Below are 15929 nucleotides of genomic sequence, written 5' to 3'. Positions count from 1 at the left end.
CTTCTCTTCTGAAGACTAAACAAGCCTAGTTCCCTCAACCTCTCCTCATAAATCATGTACTCCAGCCCACTAATCATTTTTGTTGTCCTCCGCTGGACTCTCTCCAATTTGTCCACATCCTTCCTATAGTGGGGGGGCCCAAAACTGGACACAATCCTCCAGATGTGGCCTCACCAGTGCCAAATAGAGGGGAATAATCACTTCCCTTGATCTGCTGACAGTGCTCCTACTAATGAAGCCCAATATGCCATTAGCTTTTGTGGCAATAAGGCAGACTGCTGACATATCCAGCTTCTTGTCCATTGTAATCCCCAGGCCCTTTTCTGCAGAACTGCTGCCTAGCCTGTTGGTCCCCAATCTGTAGCAGTGCATGAGATTCTTCCAACCTAAGTGCAGGACTCTGCACTCATCCTTGTTGTACCTCATCAGATTTCTTTTCGCCCAATCCTCCAATTTGTCTTGGAGCACTTTAAAACAAGGACCCTATTGTAACTGAACTTATCATGACAGTACCGAAAGAGAGGTCATATAAACCAAACAATAGCTGAACAAGTTACAATAATTAAAAGGACACTGCCCACTAAGTATACTTCTCTTGAAACTACTTCAAATTGCTACAGAGCAATAACCTTTATCTCAGACACTCAAATACAAAGGCAGTGCTAGAAGGACACTGTACAGCTGCAGGAGCAGGATCCATCCTACGTTTTAAATTTAATTATACTGGAGAGTCTGATGCAGCCCTGTCTATACCGGTGCAAAGAACTGTGAACCATGGGTCACATCCACTCATATGCTTGTATTGCTCCAGTTCATCAAGTTCCCTAAGCAGGTGTCTGTCTTCAGGCATGTGAGTAGTTCTACTGAAGTCAAATGGGGCTACTCACATGCATAAAGTTAGGCATGTGTTTAACACCTTGCTGAATCATGATCTCAGAAAGGGCATGAAGCAGTAACTGAGTGTTACAGAAACAGTTGCAAGGCAGCATTAACATCAACAAAGGGCACAATGTGGCTCTACAGAAACTTAATCAGAAGGACACACAAGCCCAGGAATGACTGCCAATGAGTTGTGTGGGTAATGATGCTTCAATGATGCTCTGAAAAAGTCACAGGGGCCTTTAGCCTTCATTAATACAGCCATTGCACTATGACAATGATTTTTTTTATTTGTATCTTTGCTTTTTCAGAAACAGGCTGAAGTTACCCGTTTGGTACAGACAACTTCATATTTGGACTGTGGAACTGCTGTACCCAATCGCACCCACACACACAATGTACATGAAGAAATGTAGGCACTATTTTTAAAAAATGTGATCAGTGATACAGTGTATAAACCAAAATATTGCATAATAGATTTTTTTTCAGTGTACGCTCATTGAGGCTTATTCTGTTGTAGACCTATTTCATTTTCAGGAACTTTTCCACATATAGGTCTTCGTAACTTTAAATGTAGAAGGTCTGATATACCATATTTTACACATGTTTATTTATGTTGCCAAAGTGTGTAGAGGTGGGATAAAGTGTTGTCAGTTTCACAGAATGTTTCAAGTTGTAACCCTCTTAAAAAGCACATTCCTGCCTGCACCTTAGCCCCTCAGTGAGTAGTTTCCTGGAGGTCCTCTCTATTGTTGCAGTGTTAGTGTCATCACTCCATTAGTTCCCTGACTGGATCTGGGTATCTAATTCAGAAAGTGCACCTGAACAAGCATAAAAAGAATGATAATTCCTACCTGTGCTTTGGGGTGAAGTGTTTTTGTAAAACAAACAAACTATTCATACCATAATGAAAAATAACTTCTGCTGGACCTGTCAAAGAACAGCAGGGCTTTTCTGATGAATGAACAGGCAGTGGCTGATCTTTTTCAGCAACCGAATACAAAAACAATCTATAAATGCAAGTATACAGGACACTTTGTTAGCTGAGGGCCAGATTCTGCCACCCTTAATAGTGTCAGGTAGTACCTGGCTCACTGAGTGGCCCTATTACTTTCAGTGAGACTACTCACGGAAGGCTCAGTTGTGAGTCTTAACTATGCACCCACACAGCGGAGTAAGGAAAGATACTGCCCACTTTGCCAGATCTGAGCAAAGGGAGTTAGGCTGAGAGCAGTCTTGTCTCCATCTCTCCACCACACTGACCAGCACAGCTGAACTGGCATGGAAGGAGAAATGAGCTATGCCAAAGGGCTGGTGCAGTTTACTTCCCTCTGGGGAAGCAGGGTCAAATTGTGTGTCTCAGAGTTGTGATATGGTTCTTGTCCTGCTCCTAGAGCAGTACAACTACGCATTTACTGGATTGGAAGGTGCCAATGCTCAGCATGTCTAAGAGTAAAAAAAACCTGGCCTTGGAATCTAGGAATAATACTGTTCAAGTTAACAGTTTATTAAGCTATTTCCCCTTTAGCTACCACCATATCACGTCTCTATTTTTATTTCTTTTTAGTGTGACTTATTTATTAAGAAAAAAAAATCTCTCATCTACCCCAGATATTTTGGTAGGGTCTGCAGCATCATATCTCTAGTCATTCTAATTGCTCATTTAACACTGGTTTTTATATGAGGACTTATATAGTATGCTGATTTCCACACAGTAGGAAACCAAAACAAAATGCCTGGATTATAATAGAAGACTGAAGATATTGCAGCAGCTTTTCAAATGGTGCAAATATTTGCCTCAATTATTCTATTTACAATTCCAAAAATATTTCTTCTGTTGAACTCTGTGTACAAGACACCACTCCAAACCATTTTTAAGGGAGATTTGACATAAATGAAACTTTATGCTGGCATGGCAAGTGAAGTACTTGATTAATAAAGAGTTTCACTGTTTTCAAACACATATTCCATGCAGGCTCATTTGAAGAAAACCACAAGTGGAGAATGCTTTACTGCTTCCAGTCACAAGGGGGTTGTGTATTTCGATCCTGCTTACACAGTTAGCTTACTTTGGAGCTCTGGTAGGAAAGAAACATGACCAGCAGAAATAATGCTACATTCAGTGACCCTACCCTTAGAATCAATTGGCCTGATGGGAGAACTTTTTCTCTCTCTTTTGCTACTGTTTTCTTAGTTTTTAACCTTTTAATACTTAATGTTTCTTGAAACACCATCTTTAGAGAAAAGTCTAATATGTGAAGACTTCACGTACCGACTGATAGGGCATTCAGAGGTTGTGGATGAGAAAGAGAAGGCTTATATCGAAAGTGGACATTTAAAGTAATTGTACACATTGATACTCACATTTACATATATTTGGAAGTTTGCTAATAACTTTGTATGATATTACTAGATGTTCAGTGCACCTCTCAGATCATTTTAGGCTACAAGGGAACGAAACATGCACAAGGGAGGTAGGAGGTCGAAGCGGACAACTAGGAATAATAAGGTCAAAGAAGAACTTAAGAGGAATATCCTGAATATTAAGAAAAGATTCCAAATGATGAGAGCTATTAGGGTTGTGAAATAGCCACTCACAGGGCTTGTTTCTTTGGTCACAGCTCTATCTCTGGGGTGATTTAAAATTGGATTGAATAAAGCACTAGAAAACCTTCTGTGGTTAGAGTAAAAAGCAAAATAAAGATCACTACTTATTCTCTCTTCATCCCAAAAGCCCTTATTGGCAGGCCATGAAGGAACAAAGCTGCTCTTTGCCCAGATATGAGTGATACCTACTGATTCGCTGGCACCTAAGAGGGTTGGATTGACCAATAGTCATCAACACTTTGCAAGGCTGGCACCATCTATATTACACATATAAAATGGCACTTTGGGGTCTAATTTTTTTTTAAATAAACAGTTTTTAACTTTTCATATCAATGTAGCTCACAGAACTATTTGTACATCAACAATTTGTTATTGCAAGTTAGGCATTTAGCTGTCTACCCAATCTGAATGTACAAATCCTGTTTGCACATATAGATGCAATTTCTTCTATTTCAGAATTACAGACACATTTAGAGTCTGTTTCTGAAAATTTGGCCCTATATGCCTTACTAAATATATGTATATATATAGTATGGATGGTATAGTGGGACGATCATGGCTAATCCCTTCATGGACTATGCTTCATTCCATCATTCATTCATTATGTGGTCAACCTCTAACCTAGAATTCAACAACATGGAGACTGCCTGTTGTATTTTGTTACTGAATTAAATAAAATCAATAGGGCTCAACCAAATTATTTCTGAAACAAAATTACACAAATGCAATGGCTGCCTTTTCTCTTTTTCCTTCCTCCCCCTTTTCTTGACTAACTCCGTCTAATGTCCTCATGTATGTTCTGCATTTACTCCTTCTTCCATAGACATCTCCTTTCTCTAGAAATGAATCATTAACAATAAACATGCCACTAGAGGCCAGATGGTGTAATGCATGCCTTGGTGGCCTTCAGGATCAATCTGGAACCACACTGCCCCAGTGAGAGCTCTTTAAAGAAAAATGTGACTAAGGGACCTTTTCCTCTGAGTGGACACATGGTAGTTTCACTATTGCTAGTTCTGTTGTTCCCCCAATTAACATGGCAGGCTATCTGAGAGTAGGTTGACTTTTTGGTATTTTAATTTTGAAAGGTATTTTAGTCTTACCTGACTGGTTCACCCTCAGCTATAACCCTGTAGTCGCTGTCAAGTTGTACCAAAATTTTATTTTCCTTCAAGCTCCCCCTTCTAACATATTCTACATTAGAATGCTTTAGGGGGACATTGTGCATTAGCAGCATCATTAAAGGGTACAAAAAACCCGCAGAGAATATAACGTCCAGCCAATCAGACAGCGAAGGAATCTTGATGGGCTTGAAGTGCAGTGTTTCTCTAATTATATCTTTCAACTTTAGTAACAAATACATTTTTCCCATTTTAGACTCCTGCTAATCCTATGGTGCCCATTCAGTAAAGAAAGATTGAGATGGATTCCATTCCTCATTATTCATCCTAGGCAGGATTTTATTTCTAAATTGCAACAAATTATACCTGCTAAATTGCATTCAATGGGGCTTCACAGGTGTCACTAAGTATCTAATTTGGCCTGCGAAATTGTTATTGTTCCTGATGTGCGAGAAGAAAAGAATCCACCCAGTTTAACTCTGATCTCAAGCTGAGTTTGCAAGGATAGTCATTAGGTAAATTGATACAAAAAATCATTGAGACAATAAACACAGAACCCTATCATGCTGTTTATACAGAGTCACTTTTCAGACTACAGTCTCACTTCAAATGTGGATTTTGGAAGATCTGAAGAGTTTTGCAATAATATATAATGAAGTAATATATATTCATGTTTTAGGGACAGTTCTTTCTTGGAGTATTTCCCATGAAAATAGTTTTCCATTCCAATATTTGACATCATGGAGATTCCCCTCTTCTAAGCAGTGATGTTGCCAAGAGGAAAGAAGATGACAGCAATGGGCGTTATTTATTTATTTATTCATGCCACCAAAATATAACAGCCATATTCTTACTCTGAAGACTGGGAAGCTTGAGATGCAAACTAGACCTTGACTTTCCTGTTCAGAGGACTGGGATATTTTGCATGAGAAGCAGTTTGCATGACTCTGTAGGCCTCTGAGGATTCATATGGCTTCATAAGGATTCATATGTACACACGTCCATTTAGTAGTGAACATATACACAAGGCTCATGTTAGATGGATTCATGACCACTGAACAAATTTTGCATTATTTCACTGGAACCAGTAGTGAGACTCAGTGTCAGCTTTGATACAATAATATAGTTCTGTTCTCAAGGAAATAATTTTCCCTCTGTAAAATTAGGCTAGAATTACAGTGTGCTCTAAAATATAAGATAACTAGACAGTTCTCACTAATTTTGGGAAAATGTGGAAGTGTATAGGCCTCTGCTTGACATAGACAAGGCGTTGTGTTCTGATTCAACACCACAACTCTGAATTCAGGGAAACAGATTACCTCTTGTAAATCTGAAATGTTACAAGAGCCAAAATGGCAATTAATGAGGTATTTCACAGCAACTGGGAGAATTACAAAATGTAAAAATGTACTAGGACACTGACTGCCACAGAGTTAGTGATACCAAGATTAGGAGAAATTTCCTCTGGGTTCAGAGGGTGCAATTCAGTCCAGCATCATTCTGAAGAAAAAAAAATCAATTGAAATTCATTTCTGTGGTGCTCAAATCCACCCTCCTGTACAGATGGAATAAAGTCAGCCTGTCCTGCATTGTGATGGAGCGATCCACCACTGAAGAAGAGAGTGCTCCAGTGAACAGATTTAACCTCACTGAAACTATATACTATAAATACTATCAAGCCACAACAGAAAAAATAAAGAAGGAGACCCAACTGCCCTGGAGAAACTACAGAGTGGGTTTCTTTCCTTTTATTATAAAAACCTCTGGGTCTTCTTACCTCAGAAGAGTATTTTATACCATTCTGGAGTTCCTCTGAACCCTGGAGAAGCCAACAGTACTTGCTAGTGCATATCAGTTTGGGTCAAGTGAGGGTGAGTGTTGCTTTTCATATCATGACACTTGGGGCTGGGAATGCAGCTTTGCAGTTTCCCCCTTGACATGAACAAAGAAACTGCAATCTTAGTTTGTTGTTTTGGTTTAATTTTTGTTTGGTGTCTGTGATTTCCTAGAGGGTTGGTTTTGCTGGCCCCTTGCCTCTGTGGCAGGAGGAAGTTTTAAGATGGCAATTGGTTTTTAATGTTTAAGAGAAAGAAAACAAAACTAGTGGAGAATGGGGGGGGGCGGTGGTAGGGAGAGGAGAGGAGAGTACTGAAGATTGAAGAGAGCTAAATGGCTGCATGTGAAAGGGAGGTGGAGCCAAGGGGTCTATAAAGTTGGATCCATTACTTAGGAGTATGGGTGCGATTTTGTCACGGTAAAATTAGGCAAAATTCACAGAAAGGTCTTGGTAAAAATGTACAAAATCAGGGTATGGTAACAGCAACAAAAAGTGTAACAATTGAACAGAAAAGTATCACAATGTAACATGGAGGCATTCACACTGATCCCAGGCTGGGTGGCCCGCTGAGGGGAGTCAGTGGGTGGAGGTGGAACTCCCTTCCCAAGCCCTGCCATCCACGGCTATAGCCTGAACTTGTGGATATCTCTTAAAATCGTGAAATCTGTGACCTCCGTGACACAATCGTAGCCTTACTTATGAGTGTAGTCTACGTAGGATTCAGTTCTGTTTCAATATTAGACCTCATTTCAGGCCAGGATTTACTAAAACAAGAATTCCCTTATAGTGTAAAGCTGTCTCTGTAGAAGTGGGGGCTGTATGTATAACTTATCTGACATTTGTTAGACTGTTTTAAGTTGTAAGTCAAATTATTTCTTTTACCCCCTTTAAAAATGAAATACCATATTGATACATGAAATGGACTTCTGACACATTTAAACCCTTCTTCCCAAAGGTAGGGGAAAAGTATGCATAAAGTTTGTCTGGAAGTGGGTGGACACAAAGAAAACCCAGAACCACTGGTGGCTCACAGATTAAGAATGAACTCAGACAAGACTGATTTTGAGAACTGAGGAGGGAGGCACTGTGGGTTAAGCAAGACAGTTTATGACGGTCTGTTTCAAAAGCATGTAATCACTGCTGCAAGGATCCATTTATCTCTGTCCCTTGCTCTCTCAGGAGCAGATCGCTCCCATAGATTGTGGCACTTACCACATGCAGAGCCTCTTGAGTTACTGGAAAGAGCTGAAGTTTTTAAGCACTGTCGTCCTGCTACAGGATTCAAGAAGTCCAAAAGATTCCAGCAGAAGTTACTTGTTGATAACCATATAATAGTGTCACTGAATTCTTTCAGCCATCACCTTGCCCTTTTCTTGAAACCAAAATGTATTAAAAAGGAGGGTAAATATGATTACATGAAAGAAAACTCAGTTCAGTCTCTGTGGAAGCATTTAACTACTATTCAAGCTGCAGCAGGGCAAATGTTAGTGGGATCAAGAAAAAAAAATTAAAGTCCTGGGATCCGTCTGCTATTAAAAGATGGGAATTCCCTTTAGTAGATTATGTGTCTCTGAAGTTTTTGCATTTCTCCATTTTTCTCTCTGATTCACCACTTTTAATTGGTCGTTGTAGAAGAAAGTTGAGCCTGTGTTCAGAAATTTTGAATAATTGCAGCTATCCAGATGGAGAAATAACTTGTTATCAATAACACAGAATACCCTGCTCAGACAAGTTGAAAACCATTACTTATGCTTAAACAGTACCATGCCACACAAAACAAAAGTCTCTCAAACCAAATGCTTCTCAGGTATCCAGTAAATAGAAAACAGAAAAACAATATAAAAAGTGCAACATGATAAGCTATTACAATTATTAGCAGAGAAACGCATAGCAAAATTTGAACTGATTTATAAAAAACATTAAATTCAGAAGTATGCAAAGAGTTATAGCATAAAATGTATCTTAAGCCCTTTAATTGGTATGTTCTGTGCTTGTTTTAATGAATATATTTGAGCCATGGATTGTGCATGAACCATCTATAGTTACTTTTCAGCACATTACTTTTAGGTTAGGGATTTGTTACTTGAGTTTTGTGACGTAAGATACATGGTACTGTTTCTGTCCTGATCGGATGACCTAACCTTTATAAACTACTCCTATTTATGTCTGAAACCTATTTCAATTCTGTAAGGGTGAGAACTAACACCCCGTACGGAGGGCTAATACAAACCTATGTACTACTTGCGCTCCATTTTAAATGGTTCTTAGGCCTTCTGCTGCCACTCAGCACATAAGGGAATTTAATTCAATATCAATTTCTGTTCCTAATGAAGTGAATCTCTGCTATGCCCTATATACTGGACAAACTTTAGCCACACGACTATTTGTGAACACTGAATAATACAGGGGTACAAACAAGCTGAATCAAAATCTAGTTTCTAATTCAGTAAACTGATTGTGAACAGACTTTTTCATGATCCAGCCAGCTCAAGTTTCATTCTAACATTAAGGCACTAAAAGGGGCAGGGCTCCTCTAGGAGTAAATAACAAAATATAGAAAGTAGACAAGTTTGCAGCTAGGAAAGAGCTGGTGAAAACTCCAGTACCATCGTATGTCCTGGAAGTAATTTCCAGAAACATTAAAATGAATCTAAAGCAAAACATTTTCCATTTGTTTGTGCATGAAGATTAGTCCCAGAACTGGCTATCAGATTATGCAGTGTGTGTGAGTCATGTACCAAGCCAAATGTAATTTGAACTAATCATGCACAGTACTGTATTTTGCAATGGAATAACCGTAATTTAATGAGCGACTGAATGGGTGCCTCATGATTTTCAAAAAAATTATAAAACCAAAACGAAATAAACTATACTGATAAAAGCACTTTTATACTGGTATAACTGTGTTTACACTAGGGGAATTTTGCCATTTTAACTACATGAGCACAAAGAAAATGGCACAACTTTTAAGTGTAGGCAAGGCCCAAATCTCTCTCCCAAATGCCATGATGACACAGAGCACCAAATTCTCTTCTTAAGCTTCCTACCCATCCTGTTCCTGAACCCCCCTCAATCTCCATCATTTTTCTTCATAGTCTCCATCTGTTCTGTGACTCCTGCCAGTGACCCTTTCATCACACTGTTGAACTCCTCTGGTTACGTGATCTCTCTCACTGTCTTCAACTGACACTCAAATCTTTGTACTTCTGCTACAGAGAGACAGCCACCTTGCACTTCATGCAGACATTTCTCTCCTGTAGAAACATGAATATTTCTCATCCTCTTGAACAATCCCTTTTAGATCAGTTGGTATTTTGATTGACTTCTGTCAGTGGTGGCTCAACTTTGCCCTTCCAGATATGGCACTCTTGGTGACATACTAGAGGCTTCTTCTTATACCTAATCCATTCCCCTTTTGTCTTGCTATGCTTGTTTACCTCTTAACACCTCATTAGTTCATTCATTCCTATGATCAGATACAAATCCTTTCTAACTTTAAGCCATAGATAGTTGTCTTGTCTCCTTTGGCTGATTTCTCTTTGGCTAATACACAAGGTGAATTCCCAGATCACTCATTGCATCTGACCTAGGACTAGCTAACTGACTTTTAAAGATATATTTCTATTCTAGGACATCAACTAAAGTTGTAAATACTGCTATATATGGACTGTCTCACTTTTTTAAAACCTGAAAGATAAGGTGAAAATATCCTTTATTGGACCAACTTCTGTTGGTGAGAAAGACAAGCTTTCAAGCTCCACAGAGCTCTTCCTCAGGTCTGGGAAAGGTATTTACAGTGTCACAGCTAAATATAGGATAGAACTGATAGTTTAGCATAAGTAGTTAACACATATTCTAAGGGATCATTCAAGATGAAGTGGTTTGTTAGCATCCCTGTAAGTCAGAGGACAAAAAACAGGGGTTAGTGGGTTACAGATTGTTGTAATAAACCATAAATCCAGTGTCTTTATTAAGACAATAATTTTTAAACCTCACCTCTTGAGAGACTCAGCAATACAATCAATTTCATATAGGAGATGATGAAAAATTAGTCAATCAGCATTCATCCTTTCCTCCCCCAAGACAGATTTCTCAGACACATTTTGCTTAGCTGCTCTGCTCACCCATCACTCTTTTCAGTTTGTTTACCACTCCTCTGACTTTTCCTTTGCCTTTCCCATGCTCTTGCCATTTGCATACAAGCTCTTAGGGATTTCTTTATGCTTTCTGCTACATTCTCTTTTTCATTTTATGGTTACACATTGTCACTGTTTGAATCCAATTTAGAACATAATGTATAAGCCCAATTTCTAAAAGATAAATAATTAGCATACAGATTTGGACCTAATTGTGTGGTCCTTAACTGAACAAAATTCCCATTGGCTTCAATGGCAGTTTCTCAATTAAGTGCTGTATAAGCGTTGGTGAGAAAAAATGTTTAACAAGCTTAAATTTTGGCCCTAAGCTACCTGACAACACCCCTATGTAAGTTACATAAACAATTAGATCTCTTTTTTGTAAAGCTCATTGAGGTCTACAGGTAAAAAGTTCTATTTAAGAGATTGGTACTCTATATTATTATATGTATTATATACTTCATAATCCAAACAAAATACAAAAACCTAAAGAAATCTAATTTAAGGCACTACGATATATGGAGTATTTAAAGGTATGCGGAGGTAGAATATCTCAATGGTTATTGTACCTGAATCTTCACTCAAGTGTTTTTTCTATGGGAAATATCACAATTTATCCCTTGCTAATTTTGCAACTTCCTTTTTGGCTGTTGAATCTGAGCCCTGTAGCAGCACATGCTCCCTTTTCATCCAAGCCAGCCTTCTTGGTTGTAAGTCCTTGTCTAGATAGAAGAAAGGTGGTCACTTGTGTATGAAAAAGGGTGGGTTTTGCTGATCACTAAAATGTATACTTTGCGCAAGAATATGAGAATTCACATTTCCTAGGTAATGAGCACCCAAAATCCCACAAAACCGTGATAAAATTATATATAACTTTTATGGCACAGGCCTATGGAGCCATTTACAAAAATAATCTGGTTTTTATATGATTGGTAACAAAAATACATACAAATGTTGTTTGTCTCATACATTTAGAAATATCCGGTCTTGGCACTCTGCAGCTGGTGAGTCACAATTTTACAGGTTTTACTAAAATAAAAATGAAATTAAAAAGCCCACATTTTCAAAGAAGTACAGAAACATAATATTTATAGAAGATCATAAACAAGTACTCTGTTAATAGCCATTGAACTTTGTTTAAAGAATAACAGACTAACATTTCCAAAGTACTCTTTGCTGAGATTGAACAGGATTTTACTCAAACTGTTGTGGTAACTAATGAAAAACAAATGAGACTCCCAAACAGTTTTGATGGTTAGGCAATATCATTGACTCTTGCACTTGCAATTGCTGCTTACACTGCAACTACCCATTTAAATCACAGTGTCATTTTATACTTGAACTCTCACTCTGTAGTACAAAAAGGACCAGACATATTTAGCCCAGATTGGAAATATTTAAGCATCAGACGGAATGCCAACAGCTCCTGAATTTCAGGACTTACTTAAGCTTTTAAGAGGGATAGAGAAATGCAACACACCAATGCCAATCTAGCCATTTCTTACAATACTATGAAAAGAGAAGCTAAGAACCTCTTGGAAGTGTGACATTCATAGTAGTTGTAATTTAGGTGCCTCATACCCAGATTCTCTTCTATGGGGTGGGTTCCACAGCTGGACTACATCTCCCATGATTCACTGTGGCAGGGACTCCCTTGATGCACCACACTGGTTCATCAAGAGGTAGACCATTGTGTAACATGGGAGAGATACTACAGCTGGGGATCCCAGCCCATAGAGAAAGGATAAGAGCGTGAGGATCCTGAACAACTCTCATGAGGCAGAGAGGAGACATTTCTGAACTAAAATTTAAACTAAATTAACATTTTTCATTTTCTGGCTACAAATTGTTTTTCAACTTTTTGCTGAAAAGTCAAAATTCTTCATAGAAAATCCTTCCCCATTTTTCTGACAAGCTCTAATATTTATTCATAACATGAAAAAGAGAGTAGTGAGAGGGCAACATTTTCACAAGACACAAGATTAGATAAAACTGTGAGGAACTTCAGAAGGACCTAACAAAGCGAGATAAATGAAGCAGATAAAATTCAATGATGACCAATGCAAGATAATGCATTTTGGAAGAAAGAGTTACAGCAATTCTGGGTTCTGATCTGGTACTGCAATTCCTATGCTCCTCACTAAATTTATTTTGCATACAGATATCTAGTTAAATCCTGAGATATGAATAGTAGGACTAACATACGTGGAAAATTGGCCTCACAAAATCATCAGAAGTTTTTGTTCCTTCAATAAGTGCTTGTTGCGAAATTTCTCTGAAATTTCAAAATGAAAAATTTTAACCCAGCTTTATAGCTCATTGAAGAATTAGAGGGAAAAGGAGAAATAATGGAAACATCATTTTTTTCTATTTTGTTTATCATTTGAAATTTTCTTGAAATATAACACACTTTGATTAGCTATAATTAGGATAAATTTCAGGTAATCTTCCTAAGAATGAGCTCTACCAGTCTGTGCAATAATCACTTTAACATGGGAGAAGCTTTGTCTGGGCATTGATATATTTAAAACTAGACCAGACAAAACACTAAAAAATGTTCAACAAGGAACCATCCAGCATTAGCAGAGAGTAGACAATATAAAATGCCTCTTCCATCTCTAGATTCTATTGGCCTAATTCTAGTCTCACTTAACCTAAATATACTTAACATAAATGTAATTGCATTGGGCCTGATTTTACTGTCAGTTACCCCTGCATAAATCATGAATATCTCTACTGAAATCAGCAGCTTTACTCTTGTGTAAGTGCAATCAGAATCAAGTACTATGACCCTAATATAGATGTGATTTGGGGTAGTAGCGTCACAAAGATTTCATTTTTTGTATAATGTAGCTGTAACAAGTGGGAAAAAACAAGGTACAGTAATGGGCCGACTTATATCCTAAAATCATTTGGAACACCCATTATGGCCTTGAACAAAGCAATCTTTGAGAACAACACAAATCAGATGGGGAAATGGCTAAGAAAAAAGAGTAACTTGATTCGTTTGTGGATGCTAACAGTGTAGAGAGTGTTTAGCAGAACATGAACTGCATTCATACCTTGAGTTTCCAAGTATGTTTTTCCTCCTTAAGTATTGCATCCGATTTTCCTTTCCACCATTCAGAATAAAGGGATGATGATAACTTAAAAATATTTTATGATGCTTTAAGCATGACCTGCTTCATACTACTGCATATTTTGCAGACATGGCGTTAGCACCAACTGAATGGCATATTTGTACATTGGGAAGCTACATTCACATTATAATTCAAAACGTAGCTGGGCTCCCTACTTGAGTTGTGCTGCTGGGCATGCTGCATACAGAAAGTACTCTGTGAAACAACCGAGGAAAAGAAATCCTGCTTTATAGTGCATATAATCGGGAGAGTAAGGAAAGAAAATTTAAAGTTATTTAAACAAATCTCATTCCAATTACTACTTTCCTCTCTGTCAAGGCCAATTATTCTCACTTTTGACATGACCAGGGTTTCTAGAGGTGATCTTTTTTTCTTCCTTTTTTTTTTTTTTTTTACAATATATAGAGTGCCACACAGCCACTTTTAAATGACTTTAAAATAAATTAATGTACACAGGAAAAGGAGACTTACTAAACCTAAAGATATCCTCTTATTTTGTCATATTGAGGCAAGTAAAAATGCAGGAGCACTTTAAAAGCAGTAAAGTGTTTCAGACACACATTTTACTTTTGCCCCTTAAAGTAACAGTGAGAATTTGTTGAAAAACAGAACATTTCTGCTTTGGCGTCTGTGCCAGACAAGAAAGAAAGTCCAGGAATGTTTTCTTTCTGTTAGGAAAAGCCCTAGCAAACGAGTACTGCTTATTAAATATATTTGACGTGCTAATTACAGTGTCAGACTCATGATGTTCTTGTTAAGAGTTTGTCAGTACTCTCCATCCATGTTATCAGGATACGTAATATCACAACGTATTAGATCTCAAGAACTGATGTGTGTCATTGATTAAGAATATATTTTGATCAAGTGCAAATGAAAGTAGATCAGTCTTTTTTTTTTTTTTTTTTAAACATGACGAGTAAAATCAAAGTGTTTTGTTTTTACTGACTCTGTGGTTTCTTCTTTATTTAATAATCATGGAAGCACTCGACTTTCACCTACAACGATGAAATCATCAATTGCTCATAGAATGTCCTCCTGTCACTTGCAGAGGACATTTTTTATTCTTTTGGTCATCAGCAAGGGTAGTTTCCACTGACTAACATAACTGAAGAGCTTGCTTTCTTTCAATTCTTAATTCTGTTAATTTCTGACACAACCAAACTGCACATGACTAACTGAAATTCAGCCTCAAGTGACTCCTCCATATTGTCAGCCCTGCTAGGAACAAATACAAACCAGAGAAGGAGATGAACTATGATATTGTATTGTTTTCAAGTATAACATTTTTCTTTGTAGCTATGGTATTTGCTGCTGTAGTGTATTTTCATGATTGCCTTCCAAGTCTTATGGCCAGACTACAAGCTAACTCTTTTCCTATATATAATGGAAGTGCTCAAAACCAAACAAGATTACATATATCTTTTTGTATCTGTACATAGTTTATTTATGTGGATCTGACAGATTTGGACCCACCTGCTTCTCTTCTTGAATTACAACTGCTCCTGGTCCACGCTTAGACACACCCACCTACTCTATTATCTCTTATACAGTATTAAAGGATGCCAATGTGTGTGCAATGGCAATGAATTGGTGAAGGAAGACTCTTGCAGGGCATCCCAATGAAACAGAGTATTTCTATACGTATTTGTTAGAAGTGCCAAAATTTCTACATGTGTAGTCTATACTTGCCAAGGTAAACCTCCAGTCCCAACATCTTATCTAACTCATCAAGTATCTCCAGTTGCCTCATCTCTGTGATGGCTACCATTTTTGCAGGGTCAGATTTGCTACCTTAAGCTGAGAGAATGGGGTGAAAATACTTTTTTAAAAATTGCTCTGATGATCTACTTGTCCAGATTTATCTTGATCCCCTTTTCTCCTAAATCTCTGGATTATGGCACCTCAGTTGGTGGCATGTGCCTGCACTGTAACTCCAAACAACATCATAGCCACAAGGACTGCAACCGCACAAAGCTTAGAGTTCTCTTTCACATTCTTTTGAAATCCTTCTTGGGCTGAATGAATCTGTACTTCCCTTGTGGGGCATTAAGCATGATCTGCACTGAACTTTCTTGGTCTAGTTTTACCAACAACCACCAAGATCTGGTAGGTTTAGCTCTTCTGTGCATGGGTTCTCCACCACCACTGCAGAGTTTACCCACTGTTTTAGGTACATTTACATTGACAATAACTCCTAAATTCTCCAAAC

Source organism: Emydura macquarii, unplaced genomic scaffold, assembly GCF_026122565.2.
Source record: "Emydura macquarii macquarii isolate MOO-44397 ecotype Brisbane River unplaced genomic scaffold, CSIRO-AGI_Emac_v2 contig_3062, whole genome shotgun sequence".
Lineage (NCBI taxonomy): Eukaryota > Metazoa > Chordata > Testudines > Chelidae > Emydura > Emydura macquarii.
The sequence above is the reverse complement of the archived record's forward strand: the minus strand, read 5'-3'. Positions refer to the sequence as shown.